A 23255-nucleotide genomic window follows, 5' to 3' on the forward strand; every position below is an offset into this window, starting at 1 on the left:
AAAAGCCTGTGAAAGATATATATATTGGCTCTGGCAACAGTCCTTGTAATCCTTTTCAAAATTCCTTGAAGTACTGCCTTCATCTTACTCTGCCTTGTTCTAGTGTCATTTAGCACTTCGCCTTTTTCATAGGCAATTGCTTCTCTAACCCACTGCTGTATACATGAAACTACCAGATTTATGACACGAGTCCAGCAGCTTTTGTATTCAGAAACTGTGTTGTAATATAAACGTTTCTCCCTGAATACAGTGGCAAAGCAAGATGCTTGTTTGTTTTCATGGCTTGGAGTAAACTGAGAGACTAATACTGGCAAAAAGGGAGCTGTGTTAAGGGCTTATGTAGGAACAAAAACAAGGAAAGGGAAGATTTCAGCAGAACAGAAATGGCATCACTTACTGCTTAACACATATTGATCTGAAGGAAATAGCCCAATTTTTATCAGGTTGACCGATCTTGAAAACAGTCCCTATTGTAGCATTAAGCCAAGACTGTCACAGATACTCAGTCCAAAGGAAAAATTCTGACCTGTACCCCTATGTCCAAGGGAGTGTCAGTTTGTAATTAACTGTGTGAAATCCCTTCCCCTCGCTGTCGTCTGAGGCCCACTGACTCGCTCCGGGAGCTGCTGACTCCCAGAGGTGGGCAAAGAGACTCCTGCATCCAGCCCGACACAGAAAATTGTCACCTCTGTGAAGCCATGTGCAGCTCCTTACTGAACAGTGCCTTCATTGAAAAGGGTTTGACTTTGCAAAAAGCAAGCTTGCTCCGTGCTAGCACCAAACAGAGTTGTTTTGGCCACTGCGGACATTTCATGGGCTTCAGCACCATCCACCAAGCCCCTGTCCTGCTCTCATTGCTGGCAAGGACGCTTGCTCCACATTTCGATGGCCTCTCTGGTTTCAGAGTAAATGGGAGTCCAGCACAGACATTTCCCTGATGACTTTCTACAGACACTTTGAATAAACTGAGGAGTAAATTTCCTTTCACCTGGCTTTTCACTTCTATTAAATACCTAGGAGTGCACTTATCTCACTGAACCTCTGATCCTTTAAAATTAAATTACCCTCCCCTGGTGAACCAGATCAAAAAAAAAGACCTTGTAAAGCAGAATAATCTTAGCTTGTCCTGGTTTTCCTGATTAAGCACTATTAAGATGAATGCCCTCCCCCATGTGAATTATTTCCTTGAGGTCCTCCCTGTTCTGCTGCCCTTGAGTTATCTTTAAAAGCTGCAAAGTGATTTGTTAACATTTTTGTGTGTTTCAGAGCTTAGAAAGAATTGTTTCATATATAAATAGAGCCCTGTGACTGAATTCCTCAAAACTTTTTCTCCATAAGCTTATCTAAAAATGGAAATGGGAGACAACCAGCCAGGAAGGAGAAAAAAAAAAAAAAAAAAAAAAAAAAATATATATATATATATATATATATAAAAGCAAGGAAAAAGACTTTGTTTAGGGAAAAAAAAAAATCAGTTCAGGAGTTTTCAGGAGCAGTCTGCTGTCTTTTCTGCAACCCTATATATATGTATATATAAAGTTATAGTACAGGCATTTCACACAATCTCAGTTAAGTACTTAGGGCATTTTCACCTTCAGGATGCTACAGCCAGTGATAGCTAATTGTTATTAAAATTATATTAAACCTACTGGGTAGTGAAGTCTGCCCTCACATCTGTTTTTATCCTGACTCCGAGGACACTGAGTCAGCCTGAGATAAGAGTTAGCTAGTGTAGAGTAGCTCACAACTAGCCCCCGACCAGCACTGGAATTGCACATGCCAGGATAAATTTAGGAGTCCCACTTACTGTCTAATCAAATGCTGTGGCGTAATCTCCCCCAAACAGCTGCCTAGCTGGGGATCTGAGCTGCAAGCCAGCCTGCCTCTTTGTAGAAACCTGAGACAGAAAGCTTTCTCCTATATTTATATTGTTTATACTGAGCTATCTCACTGTTAAGAACCACATGGAGACTTAAGTATAAAGTGCTGTTCATGCTCCTGCCTTCATGAGTTCGAGCCCTTTCTACAAGCAGCAGCAGCAGCAGTGACACCTCTGCTCAGGTTCTCAGAGCAGACTGCTGTGCTTAGCACAACTTGGCTGTTTCATTCAAAGTTTCTAAAGATCCAGCCTTCCCCTGAGTAAATTATTAAGAAGGGACTTGATCAGCCGAGACCCAGTGACCTATTTAGAGAACTCATCATTATCACCCTAAAGTAATGTCTCTGTGAATTGAATAGAAAGTTCAGTGGTTGAGGAACTCAATAATTTTTTTGCTTTGATGTAATCATTCAGACTTGCATTAGTCTTATTTTTTTAAAGCTGTTAATATAGGACAGAACTTTTGACTTGGGACAGCTCTGTGATAACCATAAATCTTTTACATCATTAGGAAAAAATCCAGAATTGAATAACTGCTTTTATTTTGCATTCAGCTACAGGGCAGCTCACTTGAAGAAGTACAATTTCAGGCATATTCTGTGTGTGAGATAATGCCTTAATTCAAATTGCAGAAAAATCCAGAAAATCTTAATGCTGTTTTTAATGGATAAGTTGTGGAAAGCACTGTCGCCTACATTCAGGAAGAAATAGAGGATATGACTCAGATATTTTTATATAAACTTCTCCTAAAAGTTAGTAGTAACACAGGATGACACCCCACGAGTAGGAGGACCTGTGGATTTAGCTGTATGGATTTACAAATACACTGTTACTAAATAAAAGAAGTAGTTTCTCATAGAAGAGTAGTTTGATAATTTTCACTGTAAGCAGAATGCATGGCATAAGTATTAGCTTTTATGATTATTATGGGCTTTAGAGCCATATTTGTTTAGATGAGGATAAAAATAAGACATGTTATCATCCAGTGAGTACTGGAAGGCAAGCCTCTTGGTCTTTTTATACAGGATAATGTAATGTATCAGGTTATGCTTTTAGTAATCAATTAGAGTACTAAATTTGTGAGAACCTATGACATCTAGAATAGCACAAAACTGTTTTAACAAGTGTGAGATCTGTCTTTTGTTTGATTCTGCAAGTTTATCAAGAACCTGATGGATTCAATTCTCTTCCACTTAATTTTGCTTGGTGTGGTACTTAGGATATCTCTCCAATGCATCTCTGTGGGTTTAGCTACACAAAGGGTGAAAGAAGTTGAAGGCAAAAATCTGCAACTATTCCTCTTAAGCCTCCATTCTGTTTTAGTATGCACCATGTTTTTCTTCCTAAGACTATGAATAAAAGAAAATCTTAAACTGCTAATGTATATCAGATTTCAGAAGAGCAGATTTTTCAACACCAAGAGCAAGAAAAATAGATGAAACTTTAATTACAACATCTGTATATCAAGCTCCTGATGATGATCCTCTGAGGTTAATTCAGTTGGAATATTTTCAGTAAAGTTACAGGCAGAACAGAGCTACACTTACATGTTAAAATGCAAATAAAAATAGAAGTCTCACTTTCTAAAAGAAGACTAAAAAATAAAATCCTGAGTTGCACACATAGTTCAAGAATCACTGGTTTTAATCTACACCATAAACAACAGCATCATCCAGTATTTTGCCTTCCTGTGTGTAAAGCATAAGGCACAGAATGTTGCATAATACTTCTGAATAAAAAAGTAGATTGTTGTCTGATATAACTCAGAAAATTCTCTATGCTAAATAAAGGTTTATCTTGGCCTTTTTTCTGATTGGCAACTTTTTTTTTTATAAGAACACTGTTAACAGATTGAGAGTACAAAACATGAAGCTCATCATCCCGGAGTTACTATTGGTAGCAGCTAAATATTATTGCCAGCTCAACAGAAACATAAGATCTGCAAGTACATCAGACTAGTAGGACATCCTTTTCATTGGTTACTTTATTTTCTTTCACATGTTTTAGCAAAGATGAATGAAGAGCAAAGTAAATCATAGCACTCATATACATGTATGCTAGTTTTCTATCTTGTGCTTTTTAATGTGGTTATGTCTGTAAAAGCAGCATACAGTATCTGAACCTTCTTGGTCTTAGATCTTTTGGGAATACGTGCTATCAAGCAGATACACCCCGCTATGCAATTGGTATCAACAACTACAGCAGGTGGGATCTGTGACAGGATTTTACATATTGAACCTATGCACAAAATTTGCATAGAAAAGCGTAAAGGGGAAAAGCAAAAAAAAAAAAAAAAAAGTTTACACAGCTCCAAGCCTAGCAGCTTACAAACTGATGTTAAGAAAACCTGGAGTTATAATGGTAAATATTAAAACACTAAAGAAGACTTTTGAAAGAAAATTAGATTTTCCTAGCTCTAGGGTCTGAGTTATAACTATTGGATGTTCTGAGAAAACAGCAGAGGAGAGTAATTTCTAGAAAAGAGCAATTTCTTCCTTTTTGTCAGAAGCTGCTGGTAACCACTGAGCTGACTCAGGGAAGCCATCACTACATCTCCCAAACAGTGGGTTTTCTGTAGTGTCCAGTTCCAAACATGGCATATATTTTGGCTGGTAACATGCTGCTGAACAGGGAGAACAGCTAAAGGGCTTTCAAGGAATAAGTAATATCCCTCTTTATTCCCATCAGGCTGAGAACTTTTCTAAACAGAGGATGCGTTTTGCAATATGTCCAAATAATGTCTAGCATCCTCTGGGTATTAAGCTAGTAAATATATGTAATGTACATAGTCATGTGGCATGGTATGAATATTTAAGTTTTTTGGTTGTGGGTTTTTTTTTTTTCCTATGCTTTTGTTTCAAAAATTCTCTAACCCAGTAACCTGTGACCTAAATCCAGATGTAATCACGTGGAAAGGATTTTTAGGGAATGTGACTCTAGATCCAAGTCACATTAAGGGGCATGTTTTTATTCATCAAGTTTAAATTACTAAAATGAACCTGAACCTGTGCCTTTAAAAGAACTTGAGTACATCCCACTGAAATAAATAACTTCCCTTTTTTGTTTTAACATCCTGTGAAGGTAGAACTGCTATGCCATGTGTGTTACCTTTGCTCCATCGTGAACACATCAACATCACCCTGACTGCCAATGTCATCAAGTATAATCAGAATTGGAAGTATAGTCTTTCAGAAGAAAGATTATATATATATTTATATATATATATATATATATATATAGTGGGTAAAAATTATTCTTACATGTAGTAGACATGTCTGTAGACATCCGACTCAGTCAAGTGGTGTGGAAATCTTTGCTAGAAGCATCTCTGTCAGAGGAAAAAAAAAAAAAAAAAAAAAAAAAAGAATTAAAAAGATAGCAGCAGAGAAGGGAAGACTAGACTGGACTAAATGTAACACTGTGCACATGGCTTAGGAGTACTCATGTCTGTTAGACTACAAATGCATGAATACCCTTCAGGAGAATAAAAAAAAAAAAAAAATCTAGATAATTTTATTTAAATAACTGTATTCAAAGCAGGTTGATAACTGCTGTTAGTTAGTACTGTGATTTCATGAGTGCTTCAGTTAACATTTGCAACACTTTTCACCATCTAATTGTTGAGCCAAAGAGAAATCTGGAAGAGCAACCTCCTCCTTCCAGAATGGGATTTCTGTGTGGTGATGAGAAGACCCCTCTCCCTGGAATTTGTCTTGCTCCATGTTCCAGTTTCTGTCTGTGCCATCTGTCCCATTGCATGCACTGTGCAAAAAGCAATAACCAGTGTTATCAGTGTTATCTCCAACACGTACGTCTATAAAATTGCATTCCTCTACCGGGTGTTTTTTTCCCAGAATTTATCAGTTAGGTTGTTCTTTTAACTTGCCATTCCTCCCTCCCTTCTGTCCTCTTTAATTCCAGCTGCTCTTTTACAAAGTCTTGGCTGATCATTTCCTAATAAAATACTCTGGTAAATTTTAAATGTATAGTTAGACAGTTAGTTGCAGACCTCACCCAGATAATACTGCCTTCTAGATAGTGTCGCTTGGGATTATGTGTATATGTTCAGTTTGGAGTGTTTGGTTGTATTCTTTTCAGTGCAGAAATGAAGGTCACATTTTTGCTTCTGTCCAGTTTTATCTTCCTCACATATCACCGAACATTTTACCAAGAATTTTACCATGGAAAAAAATATTATTTTACCCATCTGAGGGCAAGAGCATCTCTTCTTTTTTAGATGCAATGTAGATAAAATAAGAAAGTTTCTGATTCTGAAATGCAATGATCTGTATGGTAATGGGAAAGATACTTCAGGAATATATTATTTCTTCAAAATAACTCAATTTTGAAGAAATGAGAGGGAAATGGTCTCTATTTACATAGAGAAAAGATCCTGAAAAGATTTTAACTGCAAAATTGTCAGCTTAGTGTTATTGTAATTAGTGCTTCCCACACTGTATTCATACCATCCTGTTATGGCCAGTTGACAAATGCTGCTTATTTGGAAACCTGAATAAGCAATGTTGCCTTAGACTTTTAAAGTAGGAGTTTTGCAGTTGTCTCATCCCCTGTTTATTGGGAATCCATATATTATCTAAATACAATGTATATAAAACACACAAGGCCCGGTTTTTAACATTTCTAACATCACTTCCTCCAATACTTTATGGTGCAACAAGATCAGCTCTTTAATCACTGAAAGGTCAGGGAGGTCCAGAAACACCACTTAATGATTCATTAACGTTGAAAAAGTAGGCACAGTTGCAAATGATCATTCTTCTCTTAGGACTAAATCAATGAGTCTTCTATACACAAATAGGCTCTTGTTTGTTTGTTTCCACTAAGCAGTTTCCACTAAACAGTTAGACTGAAGCCAAATTAAACAGTTAGACTGAAGTCAAATGCTGTTTTCTACTTGCTTGCCCTTGCTCTCTCTGCATCTCCCTCCCCTGTGCAGCAGCAGCCTCAATGTGTCCTACATGTATTGTGAGTTGATGCTGCCATGGTGAATCAGTGAGGGACCTTCACAAAGGAGCCCCAGACATTTAAAAAAATGACTGAGCTTCAGTTATGGGGACTGACAGATAAATTTTCCATCTATTTCTATGTATATGTTCTCTTTTTTTTTTTCCTTTTTTTTTTTTTTTTTGGTGTATGTTGTTGGAAATAAGAACAACAAATAAATATTTTTGTTATGAATGAAAACACCCCAACCTGTTCTGTCTCACTAACAAAGACCCCACCAGAGACAGCATGGTGAAATGAAAAAAGACCTAGATCTCTGCTGTGCATCTTCATATTTAATGTTCGTGTATGTGGAGTACAAAATTAGAAGTGTGGGAATATTTCACTTATGCTCATGTAAACATATTTAGGACACCTGAACCTATTTTTTTCCTGTCAGAAAGACAGCTAGAGGCACAGGAGTGCAGTGTGTGGGAGTTGAATCTCTTGGGAGTGTTCTTGGGAGTGTCAGGGTTTCTTCTCCCTGAATTGCCTTGAATTTGGAAAGTCTATTTTATTACCTTCAGTTGCTGTTTTCTTTTTTCCTACAAAGATCCTTACTCAAGCAAGCTATCCTTTTAGCTAATTCATGACCAATTAACTCAAGATGTCTTTTGAAGTTTGTTTCTGAGTGAACTCTTACGGACATTGACTGGCTAAATGAAAAATGAAAATGATTCCTTTGAAGGTGGTGTTAAATGTTGCTTATGAAACAACAGCATCTATGATAAATTAATAGAAAGGAATCCTAAATATGAGCAAAGCAATTTTAATTATTTTGTTTAAGTGGCTATTAGTAAGAATTGATTTGAGATACTAACTCGGTTGTTATTATCCTGCCTGCTGTAAAGTATATTATTCTGGTCTTAATTGTCTCGCCATGTTTATTATTGACATCGTCATGGCTAGACTTGGTCAATAATTACAGCTGATTATCATCACTAAAAATAATTCTACACTGCTGAATCCTCAAATATATAAATCAAGGCTTCTCACACAGTCTTTTTAAAATATATTTGAGTACAAGGTGGATGTCAAATGAAGCTAGATTAAAGAAGCAAGGGTTCTATAACTGAATATAATAATCACGATGTTTTTTAAGGGTGTTTTAAGGAAAGCAGTCAATGTTAGATTATTGGGTTTGCAATAGTAACGTTGTTGCTATTTTAAATGTGATGCACAAGTAGATAAATATGTAAAATCACAGAGCACTTCCTTTTTTGCATTAGTAGAGAAAAATCCTTCATAAATTTCCTTTAAATGCTACCTGTAACAGAAGCTATTGTCTTGTTCTTGGGCAAGAAATGTATTAGTATGAAGATGGTAACAACCTCAGAATGTGTTTCATTAATTCAATTCATAAAAATACGTTCATAAAAGCGTGTTCATACCATTTATAAAACATGGTAATTTCTTTTTGATAAGAACCTATAAACATGTAGGCTCTCCATAACGGTTTTAAAGTGAATGTTGGAGTTTTTTTTAGCAAGGCTGTAGGTGACTGATTGTCTTATTTAAGTCTCATTTGACTGTTGTCGTATATCCAGCTTGTCTAACTTTAGGTATTTGGAAGGTAAATATATGCATCTGGGCAAGTCTTACACCCTGCTTACATGAATGTAGAGAAGTACACTTCCTGAATACTGCCCACTTTGACCTATTGCTGTCACCTAAAACAAGACATTGAGTCACATTATGCAAGACTATTTCTGGCTTCAAATGTGTGTTACAGACATTTGCATTTTAATGTTACATCAGATTAACTCCACTTTCCACGTTCTTCTTGCTGGGTTGGGTTCTACCCAACTGCTCCCTTACTCCCCCTCCTCAAAAGAAGAGGGTATTTAATTAAAGGAAAAAGAAAGAGGGAAAAAGAAAAACAAGCAAAGGGTGTGTGGAAGCAAAGAGGAAAGAAAAAAAACAATCATTCTCTACTTCCCATCAATGAGCAATGACTAGCTACATCCCGGGAAGCAGGGCCTACACACTATAATGCATAACCTCCACACTATAATGCATAACCTCCAATGTTGTTTATCAAATTATACAGTCTGAGATAAAGATATTTATGTTTTTATGTAGAGGCATTGAACCTTGAATTATGAGAATGTGAGGAGAAAGAAAATTTGCTCTGGTACTTTCATTTCCTATTTGGATTAATTCTTCAAGAGTAAACTGTTCTTTATGATTTGAGCAGTGGGTTTGAACTGAGTTTCCTGAAAGAATTGATAACTTACATGCTGGCTTCCCTCGTCTCTAGATTAATGTTTAATCATAGTAAGAGTTCAGATAAGTCCATTTCTTCTCTGCTCAAAAGAGTCTAAATAGTTTTCCCAATTAGCAGAATATTGCCACTGGTATGAGAATGATCTGAAAGAAATGACAATTTAAATGACAGTATTTTCTTACTTTGCTCTCTACGTCCATCCCTAGATATTCAAACTGCAGATCAGTGAACCCCTTCACTCACTGTACACTCAGCTCACTGCTGTGTGACTTTTCTCTCACGATTATCTGGTTAACAGTGTTATTCTTCCTTTCATGCTATGTTGTTTAATTTTGTTTGTTTGTTCGTTACTCTGTTGTTGATTTATGTGACATTAATCATCCCAATTGCAAAGGAAAAAACCATCAAGTCGAACTCACAAACCAAACTACTACCAAGGGTTGATTTTTACACTTGGAATGACAAGCCATCATTTTCAAGATAACACAATACATGTGTAATAGTGATTGCAATCTGCACATGACACAGTTAGATCTAGGAATACATTCTAACACCCCCCAAGGTTATTTTCAGCATATTAGTAAATGGTATGATTTACTATGTTCAGATGCACTTTTTTTTTTTTTTTTAATTCCAGCATTTCAGCAAACACTTAGGTCAGATTTCACATTAAACTTGTTTGTATTAGGTAGGTACATTATTACGTTATTACTTCCCTTTCCTGAATATAATTATTTTCTATAAATGAATCTTGTCTTGAAAGACAAAATGAATTGAGTAATATAGCTTGGGGAGAGAGCCTACTTAGGTTTTCCATGTGCCCATTACTAAAGATATGATATTCATTTAAAAAGAAAAAAAAAAAAAAAAAAGAAAAAAAACCTTCATACCCTGAGGAAGCTCCAGAATCAGATTAAGAGATAATGGATCATTATCAGGACTATATAAACAGCATTTGTATTGATTAATCCATGTTACAACTCTTTAAAAGAGCTAATAATTTTAGTGCCAAATAAAGAAGAGATTGCAGTTTCCAGTGAGGAAATGGCCATAATTGCCATTTGGGTAGTGGATAAGAGATGATTATTAGACACCGTCCATTATTATGATCCAACAGTGAAGCTGCTGACCACAGAGGCCATTATTCTGCAGATGAACACTGAGCTGCAAAGCATGTGCTGGTCTCTGACACCCACTCCACATGCTGAAATAACAATAAAAAGTAAGATTAGTGTTCAATGTGCATTTCAGTATGAACCTACGTGTTTTTAAGCATTCTCCTTGTCCCTAATCTTGACACACCTAAACTACACGGGGATGCCCCTTCAAAATATTATGTTTGTGATGTGGCCATATGTCTAATCACATAAATGAAAGGTTGAATATTTAGTAATAATTTATTCCTACTTTCCAAAAGTTCATAGACACAAATGCTAAAAAACAGCATCTATTCTCACTAGCACATCTGAATTCTAAAAATATTCATGGGGAGACATTACACTTTGATCCTAAAAAGACTTTTTTTATTATTATTTCTGTAGGGGAGAATTACTTTTGTGTATTTGTAACTTCGTGTTCTCATCAAGTACTAAATATTATCAATACCTCTTTCTGTGGAGAGAATAACTAGATTGGAGGTACTGTTCCTCTGTGTTTGAGACCTATGTGAGACCTTACACTATAACGAGGAATTATTAGCATTTATTCTCCATTTATCTATAATTAAGGAAAAATAATCAGAATCTGGAAAAAATTACTTTTAATCTAAGTTCCAAATGATAGCTCAAATTCTGCAACTTTCATCAATCTTAATTCATGGCATTGTTTCTAGAATATAACCTAAGAGCGTATCTCTACAACAGCTGTTAAATTTTAGCTTACATTTTAATATTGTTATAAGTATTGTCCCATTCTTACATTCTAACACAAATAGGTGAAATTGAAAAAAGTTTGAATGGTGCAGTGTGTTAGGCATTGAGTCAGCTATTTGTAACTGAATTCCTAACAGTAAATGGTGGTATTAACACAATTATTGGCAATTTAGTTATCAAGCTAAAAGCATTCTTAAGTGGACCTAGCCAGTTCAGAGATGATTGCTTCTTAAGGTAGGAAAAAGATACTTGTTTAATCTTTATCCTTCCATGTATTCTTGTTTACTAGAGAATACGTTAAGTGCCCTGTAACTTTAAATTCAGTTATTTTAAAATTATTTTTACATGTTTCCATAAGGATTCCATTACAGTTAAGCATTAATGAGGACACATAATAAGCAGTTACCTGTAAAATACTTTCATCTGAGATGTACTTCTAAATAGTACATCTTGGTGGTAAAATTTTTGCCTACAGCAGCTATCATGTCAGCCTACAGCATGCATTATGCTACTTGTATAAATGCAGAATTAGAATGCCTAAGATTTTAAGAGATTATTCTGTAGTTCAGTGAGCTGGTCTGGAAGCTAAAAGCAGTTATCTAGATGATGTTGATCTGAATGACTATAAATAAGATGTGCTTATACAATTGCTGATAAAATGGCCAATACACAAGTGATTAAAATTTCTGTTTCACTAGAAGATACAGGAGATTGCTGTCTTTTTTAACAAAACTTTCCTCACCATACTTTGCAGTTGAAGAACTAGATAGATAGGCACCAAGCGTGTTGGAGTTTAAGAAGCATTTGGATTGTGGACTTAGTCACATGGTCTAAAATGTTGGGTAGACCTGTGTGGTGCCAGGAGTTGGACTCGATGATCCTTATGGGTCCCTTCCAACTCAGGATATTCTATGATTCTACGATTCTATATTTTAATAGGGTAAGAAAGACAGTCTGGAGTTTACATTCAAAAATAACCTTTTTAAAAGATACACTGTATTTTTAATAAAGGACTTTTTTACTGTGTCTAGTTAACTTAGATTGCAAAATGCAAACATTTTTATTGTTATTACTCCCAGAAGTACTTGAAAAAAAATGTGTTTTCAAAAATGACACCACAACAGAAGGCATTATGATATACTACTCGCTCATGGTATTAAAATAACAATGCTGCTAAATATTCAGCAGCAGAATTTAGATATGGATGTGATAGGTACCTTCACTTAAAGGGGAATTTTTCACTATAATTTATTTCACACTTACTCTGAAAAGCTTCATTGCTGTGGGGTTTCCTTCTCTATCTCCTTTCTTCCCCTAGAAGAATATTGCATAGGAGAGATCATGCTCAGGTTTATTTTTATGACATTCTCTCTAAATTTTTTGATAGATTTTTTCCCATCACTACTAGCTTCAGCTGCTTTAAATACTTCATTTGACTTCCTTCATATTTTATGCTCTCCAGGGACTGCTTTTGAAAAGTTGCACTACAATCATAACCCCTAAATTATTGCTCAGTAAGAGCTCTTCATTTTCACTAGTTCTTTTAATCTTTTAATCTTTTAAGTAAATATGGTGATCAAGTTTGTTACTGTGCTCTGGACTCAATAATTTTATTTATTTATTTCTGTAATGTTAATCCCAGAACTGAATAATTTGTAATGCACATTACCATGAAACTTGGTTAAGATTCATTTCTAAAACCATTTCAAATCACTTCAGTTGCTGAAGAATCAATCTGAGCATTCTTAGCATTCACTGAAGCCAAAGCAGAAATTCTTCCAGTCCTGATGTCATGGACATCAATGGCTGCAATACAAAAGAGGGCTGAGACACATAAAAGAGGACTACATGAGTATATATGATTTAACATGTATTTATGGTTTTCTAGCATTTAGGTGGTTTCAGATGTGTAGAATTCAAACTCACAACTAATACAGAAACAGAAGGAAGGTTTTAAGATGCAGACTTCTGAAGAGTAATGGTCTGTGTGTTATTTCTTCAAATAAACCCTCATACTAAAAATTGGTAGCATTCCTATTTCACCAGTAAACATTTTGGTTATCACAAAAGCAAGTTGTGTCTGACTTGATTGTTACTGAGACTTAAACACGACAAGCACTTTGTTTGAAAACTGACAGTCATGTATAGCATCTTCGAGCTGAAAATGGAAGGCAAGAAAAAAAAGAAAGCCACTCCTTTTTGTTATGCTATTCCTTGCTAAAATAAAGTGGTGATGTTTGTACCTAGTCAAGCATAGCTCTCCTTTGATCTACATAATGACTCATTTACACATTCACAGTCAAGCTTGTACTTTCCCTGACATGTAGTTTTTAATCAACAGACTGACATCGTCTGTAGCAAATTGCCTATAATCAGTGCTGTCCTGAGATGGGGGAAGGAACCTCAGCATGCCATAGCTCCAGAAATGTGTAGGTTTGTAGGATACTGCTAGCAGTTCTGGTGAAGAGTAAACTATAAGCTTCCTTTTCCTAGTGGCTTTCATGTTAGTGTCATCCATAGAAGTATCTTCATCTTGCTGTATAGATGACTGGTCTTGTTAGTTTGTCACCAGTATGTGACCCATATTAAGGGTACTCCCATGTTAATGTTGTTTTTGACAACACAGAAATTCCCAGTGAGTTATGTTAATCCAATTCCTGAACGGAATATCATTTTATAAAGATTTCCATAATAGAAAATTCAAAGCCTCAAGGAAATAAACCCTTAGATAAATAAGCATTTTGAATATGCACCTTGTTTTACTTGCTAAATTTTCTGGCATGACGGGAGAGAAGGGTTTTCCTACAAGGTGACATTCATGGTTTCTGTCTTGCACTGCAGCTGCCAAAGGTTTCTGTTCTCACTAATATGACCCAATGGGTTCCTACTTGCAAGCATCCTACTGTCCCCACTTGGACTTGACCTCAGTCTGACTTTGGCATTTTTATTGCTAGAAGAGAGTATTGCTAGACTTGACATGGTGATTACATAACTGTATACAGATTTTACTGTCTGTTGTTTAAACTAGCACATTACACTGTTTACAGTGCTTCACTAATATATTTTAAGAAGTAATTGGATAGTTTTAACTGTGTAAAATTGCTTATACGGGTGTGACAATGCAGTACACTGCTGCTAAGCAGGTTTTAATCAACTCAACATTGGGTTCATTTGGTTACTAATCTCAGATGTCTATGCTTCATTTTTATATTATAGGAAGGAAGTTTCCATAAATATTCAAGACATACTAAGTAAAAGTAATTATTTAGGACTTAGCTGGGAGAGTAAGCAATGGAATGAAAAGCTATATGAGCTGAAAAGGAGATTTAAAAAAAAAAAAAAAAAAAAGTAATTCTTTGAGTATAAGCTAGATTTACAAGAAAACTGTGGATCATCAACATTCATATGAAAGCAATATAGTAGACTTGTTTACTTGGAGTATATGTGTGCTACCAGAGTCACCTTGTACAAAAAAGATGAGCTTTAATTACAATAAAACATCTGTTCCTCTTATAAAATGGAAGTCAGCTTCTAACAAATTGTGCTTTTCTCTTGCATTGTTTTGATATGCTTACAATTTTACAAAGAAATGTTTTCAGAAGAAAAAAAAGAAAAAAAAAAGAAAAAAAAAAAAAAAAGGTTTTGGAAAATTTTCATTGCTGGTGCTCTTCTTCCTGTGCAGTTTATCTGGGGGATAGGCTGGGGAAAGACCTTTGCTGTGGTGACACAAGAAGCCTGGAGCCTCCCCTGCTGCTCCCTCCTGAGTAATGGGGAATCTCTTCTGTTGGTTTGGGTTGACCTGGCTATGATTCCTCTCCTCGGTTTTCTGAGAGACATGCATCGTTTTCTTCCATTTCTGATATTTGCTGACACCCACAGTATTTGTACCTTGTAGCTTCAGAAGCTGCTGTTGCATTTGGATCTTGCATGCACAGCCAAAAAATGTCCTCTGTTGTGAACACATTTACTGCCAGCCTCCCCTGATGAGGGCATTCTTCATTTTTCACTGATGCTGGAACCAGTGTATGGCACACTTTTAAAACAGCCACCAGCTGAGGAGCCACCTCCACCCCAGTCTCACAGGCAGGTCTGCCAATGTGAGTGTTGGTTGTAATGCTGTTATGACATGTTTTTGACATGTTTAGGTAAACATTTACATCTTTACCCTTTCTGTTTGGCATGTGTTGACACAGGTGACCTCCCTCCTGCCACCAGGCCTGATCCTGACCCCACCTGGGGGGGACATCCCAGCCTGGCCTTGGCCCAAAATGGAGGTGTCTGGGGGTCAGGGCTCTGGGCCGCCATTTCCCATCGGCCTTGCTCCCTCACTGAGGTGCTGTAGGAAAGTCCCTGTCAGTCAGCTTGTGGCTCCCCTCCCGCAGGGTGCTGAGCGCTCTGAGCCCTGACAGGAATTTTCTGCTCTCTCTTCCTACTTCTTCTTAAAATGATACCTGAAGATCTTTTCAAGGTTAAAAACTGCTAAAAAGGAACCGAGAAATTAAGTTATTTTCTCCACTTCGTGTGAAGAAAGCTCGTACGTTGCTCTGCCTAGTAATAGCTAAGCCATTTAGAGTACCAGCTTGTTTTAACAGAACAGAGTCTAATATAGCCATGCCCTTATTATTATTTTGCGTATTTGTTTGTTTATTGTTATTTATTCCTCTTTACAGGTGTTTTCCTGCAACCAGTGGCATCGAGTTCCCCGCCTGGAGAACCCCAAGATGGCAGCCGGTCTCTGGGTGAGTCACGGCTCCTGCAGCCTTTTGCAGGGTTTTGCAGCTGCTTTGACAGTTTTGCTGTTTTTGCCTTTTTGCTCTGTTGTTTTTTTTTCCTGGAAGATTTTTCATCTGGTATTGTGGTAATTAAAGGCAAGCAAGTCATGTCTTACCTTGGATGAGAGAAGATGAGAGATGGGGAAAAAGAGGCTCAGGTTTAACTCTTTCCTTTGTTCTCATCTATCAAAGAAGAGATTGCCATATGTTTTCTGTGTTTTTGCTGCTGTAAATGTGACATATATTAATCACATGTTGCACTAAAAGAGTTTTGCTCTTTGAAAGCTATTCATATTTTATCCTGTGCTTCATTTACACTGTTACTTTTTGATTTCATAATTGCAGACTGGATTTTTTCATGTTTTTACATGAAGTATGGGCTACATATTTCTGCCTGAATGGTATATAGGAGAATATTATGTATGACAAGTATATTAACTATATTTGATTCCAGTAATGGAAGCTGAAGTTTCTTCATTAATGTTAATGACAACATAATGATTTATGCCAGCTGTGAAGATCTGTTTGGTTGTATTTTCTGCTTTAGGAAATCCATTTGTTTAGTAGAACGGCAAGGTTCTTTTTTTTTTTTTTTCTGAATAACTTGAAAATATTTATTAGACTGGTTATTAATTCTTAATACATAAACATTCATATTCAGAGGATTATTCATAGTGAAGCTGCTTTGTGACTACAGTGAAACTGCAGTTTCCACAGGGTTATGGTTTGCCTAGGTATTGACCTGGCATAGGTTTACAATTGCAGTGATGTTTGCTCAGCTTATTGAGAGGTGATAGATGCTCTCAGGTTCAGGGCCAGTCATTTGCTCTGTACACAGGGGGCGGTGGCAATGGACAGGACCTGCTAAATGCTGGGGTTGGTTTGGTCACTGTGAGAGCAGGGATCAGCAAACAGGAGCCCACTTTTCCATATGTCTCATTCCAGAACAGCTGCTCTTTGTTATTGATGGAGGTTTGACCTTTTACTGGAAAATCTAAACTAGTGTTGGTATACATACCTGCAAATATTAACAAAACATCAACAAAACAATCCTTTTCTGTTTTCAATATTGACACTTTTTGCAATGAACTACTCCTCACAATTTAAAGTGATTCTTATAGATAGCTTTCAGACAAAAGTGTTTGCCTTCTTTATCACTTTGTATCTTCCATGGTTAAAGCTGCAACAGCTGAAATTTCACAAAATGGCATTTTTGTGCAGGGATCTGCTCTATACAAAGAAACAGCACGTGTTTTGCTGTCCATGCTGTTTTAACACTTGATCTTTCATTTCTGCCTTTATAGTATGGTGTGACCTTTCTTCTGTACCATATTGTGTCTGTCCTTGTGGACTCCCTTCCTTTCACCCTGGTGATATTTCACTTTAATTTCTGAGTCCGTATGTAGTCTACTGCCTATTTCCAGTGGAATTCAGGTTTCTTTTCTGCAGACCAAGCTCTATTCAAACTATAAATTTCATCTCTCTTGGTATTTTTTGCTAAGGTACTGCATTTTGAAAATTTCTTTTTGCTCTGACTTCCCACAGTTTTAATTTTTAGCCTTATGAAGAAATGATCTCAATGTTCAGACAAGCTAATTGCTACACATTTTCAAGCTTCATTTGAATCTATTGTAACTAAGTCTCTTTATTTGATAAAACTGAGCTAGACAAGTAGATTTCCCTAAGTGTGGAGGTTACAAAGTATATGCAACCCATTTTTGTTTATATATGGAAGAAAATTACTGACTGTTCACAAAAGCAAAGCAGTTCAGAAATGATTCAGTAATTCTGTAATAGTGATGCTGCTAGTGCTTCCCATTTCTTCCCCATATTTCCTTTTCCTTTTCCTTTTCCTTTTCCTTTTCCTTTTCATTTCTTCTGTTGCATAAATTTAGCTTAATGGTTAGTGTTTTTCTTTGTTGGTTGTTTTTGTGTGTGTGTGTGTGTGAAAGAATAGTGCATGTGTTTCCTTAGGATTCTTTTGCTTAATTGGTTTTGTACATTAATATTAAAAAACAAAACAAAACAAAAAAAAAAAAAACAATTAACCTCATCACTTGATTGTAATTCAAAATTTAAGAAAGCATGTGGAAAAGATGTGGAAAAGACTCCTTTTAATAGCTAATAAAATTATATTACAGGAATTATGAAATTATTCATTACTGGAGAAAAACTGAGAAATAGGAGATCTAGAAAAACTTAAACTTTACAAACACAGAGCTACTAATAGAGGGCTTGGGACCAGTGTGAATGTGCATTTTAAATATGCACTAAGTGACCTGGTAGTCAGAAGGGATCATAGGTATATGTGAACACAGGTATCGAGGTTCTTCTCCCAACACACTGAAAAGGTTCAAGGAAATATATGTCGTTGTCTCTTAAACAAGTATTCTATTAAATGCCTTTAAAAAGCAAGCAGTTCACTGGAGTTTGAAATTTGTAAGTGATTGCAATTACAAGAAACACTATTTAAATATATATATATGTAGTTTTACATGCACACATATTAAATATTATAACTGCAAAGTTACTCTGTTTGGGTAGTTGGAAGGGAAAATTTATTTTGGCAGTCAGTAAACATCATTTTACTGGTCTTTATTTTCAGTCAAGGAAGAGCATGGATTTATATTTGGAGTGAAAAACTTATACTAATGTGAAGACTTGTTTGTTCTTAATGCTTTGCATCTACCCTTCCCTAAAGGGTAAATTCTTCTAATGGACTAATTTTCTACTTGACTAAATCAATTATCAGTGGTCTTTTCAGGTCCTTCTTTTGTCTGCAGAAGCAAGTCATCTAGTTAGGGAACAAATGCATTGCTTTGGGTCCAAATGGCTACTTTTATCATGGAAGTACAATCTAAAAACTCCTATACTCTATAGCAATTAGTACACTTAGATATTTTTAAAGTTTATGATTCCTTAAATAAACACATATGATAAAGAATTTTCCCAGTACTCTTGCATCAGTACTTTCTTGTCTAAAAAAATACAGAGGCAGTGAAATGTACTAAATTTTGTAGTAATTTGTGTTTTATGTCTGTGAATTTTAAATTTCTACTTTTCATTTTGATGAAGAACCAAGGGGTGGAAAAGCTTTTTTGAAAAGAATTTCAGATCTCTAAATAATGGCTTAGATTAAACTTTTTTATGACCAGGATGCCTCTTTGTATTGGTTGGTTTATCATCTGTTTATTGCATTATACACGTGCTCTTCAACCAGGGTATGGGATTAAAGCAGATAGAGTATTGCAGGATTCAAATAGTATGAATACTAGATAGGATATGTTTTGATTTAACTAATATAGCAATAGCATAGATTATGAAGCCTTTGAAATGAAACACATTTCTCTTGTTTAAACATTTTATATTCAAATATTAGATTCTGCTACTTCCAAATAATTATATTTCACCAGATTATACATGCATATAGTGTATCAATGAGGGTGAGATCTTCTGGAATATATAAAATTTAAAAGAGAAAAGTCTTCTGTTTTCTCAGTAGACAGCGATTGCACAAAGAGAAGTAATTAATAAATTAATCTTACTGAAGATCTAATGGCTTGATTTCACAAGATACTGAATATCTTGGTCCTCAACAAGGCCACAGTGCATGTTTGGATCTAAGTTATCCTTAGCCTCATAGGAACAAAAGGTTAAAATCTTCCATTTAAGTGAATGCTCATCAGTTTGCAGGATTTAGATCGGCTCAGAGCCCTCCTAAACCCTAAATTAATACTGTTTACTGATTCTCTGAATATGGGGATGATCCTTGGATCCATTTGAAGCCCCTGCATTTCTATGCACAGGTTCCATGGGTCACCATCTGAGTCAGTTTTCAGGAAAGGGCTTAATTCTGTGACCTGCCTGATTTCATCCCCTTTTCCAAACAGAGGCTTAGGAAGACTTTGAGCTAATCACACAAGTCAGTACAAACCAAAACTGTCACTCAAAGCTGATTTTTTCCCTTGGTATTTATAACTTTGTATACCTAAGAGTAAATCTGAGACCTAAAAAGGCATTTCCTTTCTTCTAGATATGTGTTCTAATGAAAATAACTCCCTACTTTTAAAGAAAGGAGTTATAAAATTAACACCTGTTTGAAAGACTGCTAAGATTTATTTCAGCTGGGTGTTCATCCATAAAACATTATCTTTTTCCCACTAATGACTGAGACTCGCAGTAAGTGAAGTACAGTTCTTGGTTCACAGTGCTAGTTTTCATTGCATTCACTTTTCATTGCATTTGAGAGATACTGTAGGTGCAATCATTTTAAAAATGGATTTGCTCAGAACTGATTGCTGGTTCTACTGCTAATCATTATGCTATTCTTTACTTTTTGTTCTTTTTAAAGCATAAGTATAGCATTATAAGGTAGCTTACTTCTAGAAGGAGCAATGTTGTGTAATGATGAGCTATTTAAAACTATTCCAGAATCAACTGACTTAAGCATTGGGTAACTACATACATCTTTCTGCCAGAGGACGCTGGTCCAGAGGCCTGTAGATTCAAGGAGCATCAAAGCATAGATGCTGGAAAGCAGAGACAGTGAGACTGTTCAGCCATTTCATGTATATACCATTATTAAACCTCAAGAGAACATTACTGTTACAGATGAATGAAGCTTTGGGATAAGGAATATGAAGGTATTTCCTTAGAGTCCTCATGCCTGAAGTATCTTCTAGAGGCTAGGTATGATTTCATCATTTTAAGGCCAAAAAGTGTTAATTGCAGTAATCAATAATAAATAACCAATATTATTCACAATCAAATATTAAATATGTATAGCTAGGCATTTACTAATTAGTTTCTATCAGTTTAATCACAGCGCATATTCGTGCATATGCTCGTATTACACAGCAAATGTGATATTAAATGTATTTACATAGGAGATTTAAATTAATCATCTTACTGCACATTTTATAACGCACAATGAATACACGGAAAGCTTGTTACTATGGCTCAGCTTGTTAAGCCGTGGTAAAATGACCATATGTCTAATTCTTAGAGTGTCAATATCAAGATTTAATGCTGTTTAATGAATGCACTTTAAATTGATACCTCTTGTTAATTTGGATTAACTTTCAAGGTGTCTCTATGACAAATGTGGAGAATATGATAATATTTACTTTACTGTCCTCTAAAGTAGCAGGAACCATTATACTCCAACTTACTGATCCCTAAAAGTATCATTGGCAAGCATTATTTTCATGGCTACATAGTCTCTTAGGAATCATATAAAACAGTGTTAACTGCTGTGTTTTATGCAGGGAAACATTTTGGGTTTTTTTGGAAGATCAATGAGTACCATCTCTACAGAATGTCCATCTACTTTTTTTTTTTTTTTTTAAATACAGGCTTTATTTTCCATTTGGCACAGCTTTTTTAATAGTTAGTACTAACTATATTTACAAAACTATTAATGTTTTATAAGAGATAAATGTGTAGGTCAAAAAGAGTGTCAATTTTACTTTTATGTTCTGAATTTTCTACCTTAAATTGTTTGTGAAGCAATATTTTGAAACTGCAGTAGCTGATAGGAGTGAGCGGAAAATATATTTTGTCCACTGTAACACATTTAAACAGCTGACAAAAAATAGTCATTTGTAGCAAAAAGGAGTGCTGCAAACCCTGTGTAGTAACTAAATTAATCCAAAGCTCTCTAAGTAACTTTTTTGGAGGAACATGCTTTCGTATGGTAGTCTTGCTAGAATCCCGTTGTTCTTTCCTTGTACTACAAGTGACAGATACTGCAATCTGGTCTGGTTAAACTCACAGGTTTGTGAAGTTTACAGCTGGGACATTGTAGTATGCAAGCCTGAATGATTGAATGCAGTATTATAACCTGTACAAAGCTGTTACGGAGTCACTCTGAACATTCCCACGTGCATCAGTTTCATTTAAGAAGCTATAGAAATACTCAGAGATCTTGTTTATTTACCTAGTGCATGGAACCTAGCATAACTTTAATCATGTACTGGAGGCACAAGTCCTCATTAATATAGCTAGTTTCTCCTAAAGAAAGAGATGTAAAACTGTTTCTCTAAACTGTAGCAAAAATACTTCTAATTCTCCTAGTATTTGTGATTTTTCTATTGCCATTCATGTATTTTTTGCTTAGATCTGTCTCTGTGAAACTCCCCTTGAAAGGCAAATGCTTTGAACATTCTAGGTATTTTCGTGCTCTAAAGAAAATATTTACAATGGAGTGTAGACCTGTTTTTTTCTTCTTTTTTCTTTTTTTTTTTTTCTTTCTAAAGAACCGTGCTATTACAAGAAAAGTTTATTGTTGGAGCTGATCAAAGGATAAGACTTTTCCAGCTCTTAAACTGGCTGAAAATTGTCAGTGTTAAAAGACAGGGTATTTTTTGCAAGTCTTAATGAACTCACTTGGCTTATTCTGAAAAGCAAATAGGCACAGAAAATGCATGTTGAAGTCCCAGATTTTGGACTTGAGAATTATCTATAGTTAAATTTCTAAATTCTGCAGTTGGCAAGGAGCCAGTTCAGAAAATGAAGTCAGCTTACTCTGACTTAATGAGGAATGTGTTAGACAGGAATGGATTTACATTGACACCAGGCCAGAACAACAAAGCAACCAACCCTAGCAAAAACAGCAAAACACAAAAACTCCAAACAAACCATACTGAGTGGCAAATTTACACTCTACTGTTCTCCTTAAGGGATAAGATGAAAAACTCTACTGAAAAAAATACCAGACGAGCATCAATTGAGATCACATAGACACTGAACACACGTTCTAAAGCAAAGTCTCTAGATGGAAAGTCTGAATATCAGCTTTCAGGGTCCTCATAAAAATGGTAAGAATGGTAAGCTTTGAAACTATGTTGTGCAAGAAGACTTTTTATCCATTGAAAGTCTATAACGTATCTAAAGTCAAGAAAGATAACTAATCCTAATCTTTTAAACATCTTGAAAAGAATCAGTTGGATATCATGAAGAGTAGAGAAGAGGTACATGAGAAATAGACAAATGTCTACAGTCAGCCATTTGCAATTTATAACCAGAAAATGTTAGCACTTTCTTTGACCATTTTAAAAGAGACAACACCACAGAAAATCAAGAAAACATGAAAGAAAGTATTCAGAAATTCCTTAGTCCTGTTCTGCTAAGCAAAAGGAAATGCTGGTCAGATTTAATTCATACTTGTAGAAAAAATACTTTTTATGAAGATAGAGGTGTGAATTTTCTTCAGCTATACTGGAAAAGAAAAGAAATCATCAATACAATATTTTCTTGTAAACATATTTTCTATACAATTTCTGAAGCATTAGGTTTAAAATAGGTTTGTTCTACATTTTATATAATCGCAATACTATTCTTTGCAAAGAAATCATCAATGCCACTGTTTTCAGGTTTTTATTTATTCATAGCTAGGACTTAAGATGTCATGAATTTACCAAAAGACTTAAAAGTGCCTCTAAAATTATAGCAGCATTTTTATGCCACTGGGGTCAAGATTGTGTCAGTATTTCTCTGATAAA

The 23255-nt window shown here is 35.5% G+C and overlaps 1 long non-coding RNA gene across 1 annotated transcript in view; it reads left to right on the plus strand.

Moving 5' to 3' along the window:
- LOC106017808 (uncharacterized) overlaps nucleotides 1–23255 on the plus strand; it is a 498210-nt gene that overhangs the window by 115933 nt on the left and 359022 nt on the right. Inside the window, exon 3 of the long non-coding RNA XR_011810505.1 lies at nucleotides 15652–15720. This is a non-coding gene — a long non-coding RNA (uncharacterized lncRNA). The remainder of the gene's footprint in view (nucleotides 1–15651; nucleotides 15721–23255) is intronic.

This window comes from Anas platyrhynchos, chromosome 7 (genome assembly GCF_047663525.1).
Source record: "Anas platyrhynchos isolate ZD024472 breed Pekin duck chromosome 7, IASCAAS_PekinDuck_T2T, whole genome shotgun sequence".
NCBI lineage: Eukaryota > Metazoa > Chordata > Aves > Anseriformes > Anatidae > Anas > Anas platyrhynchos.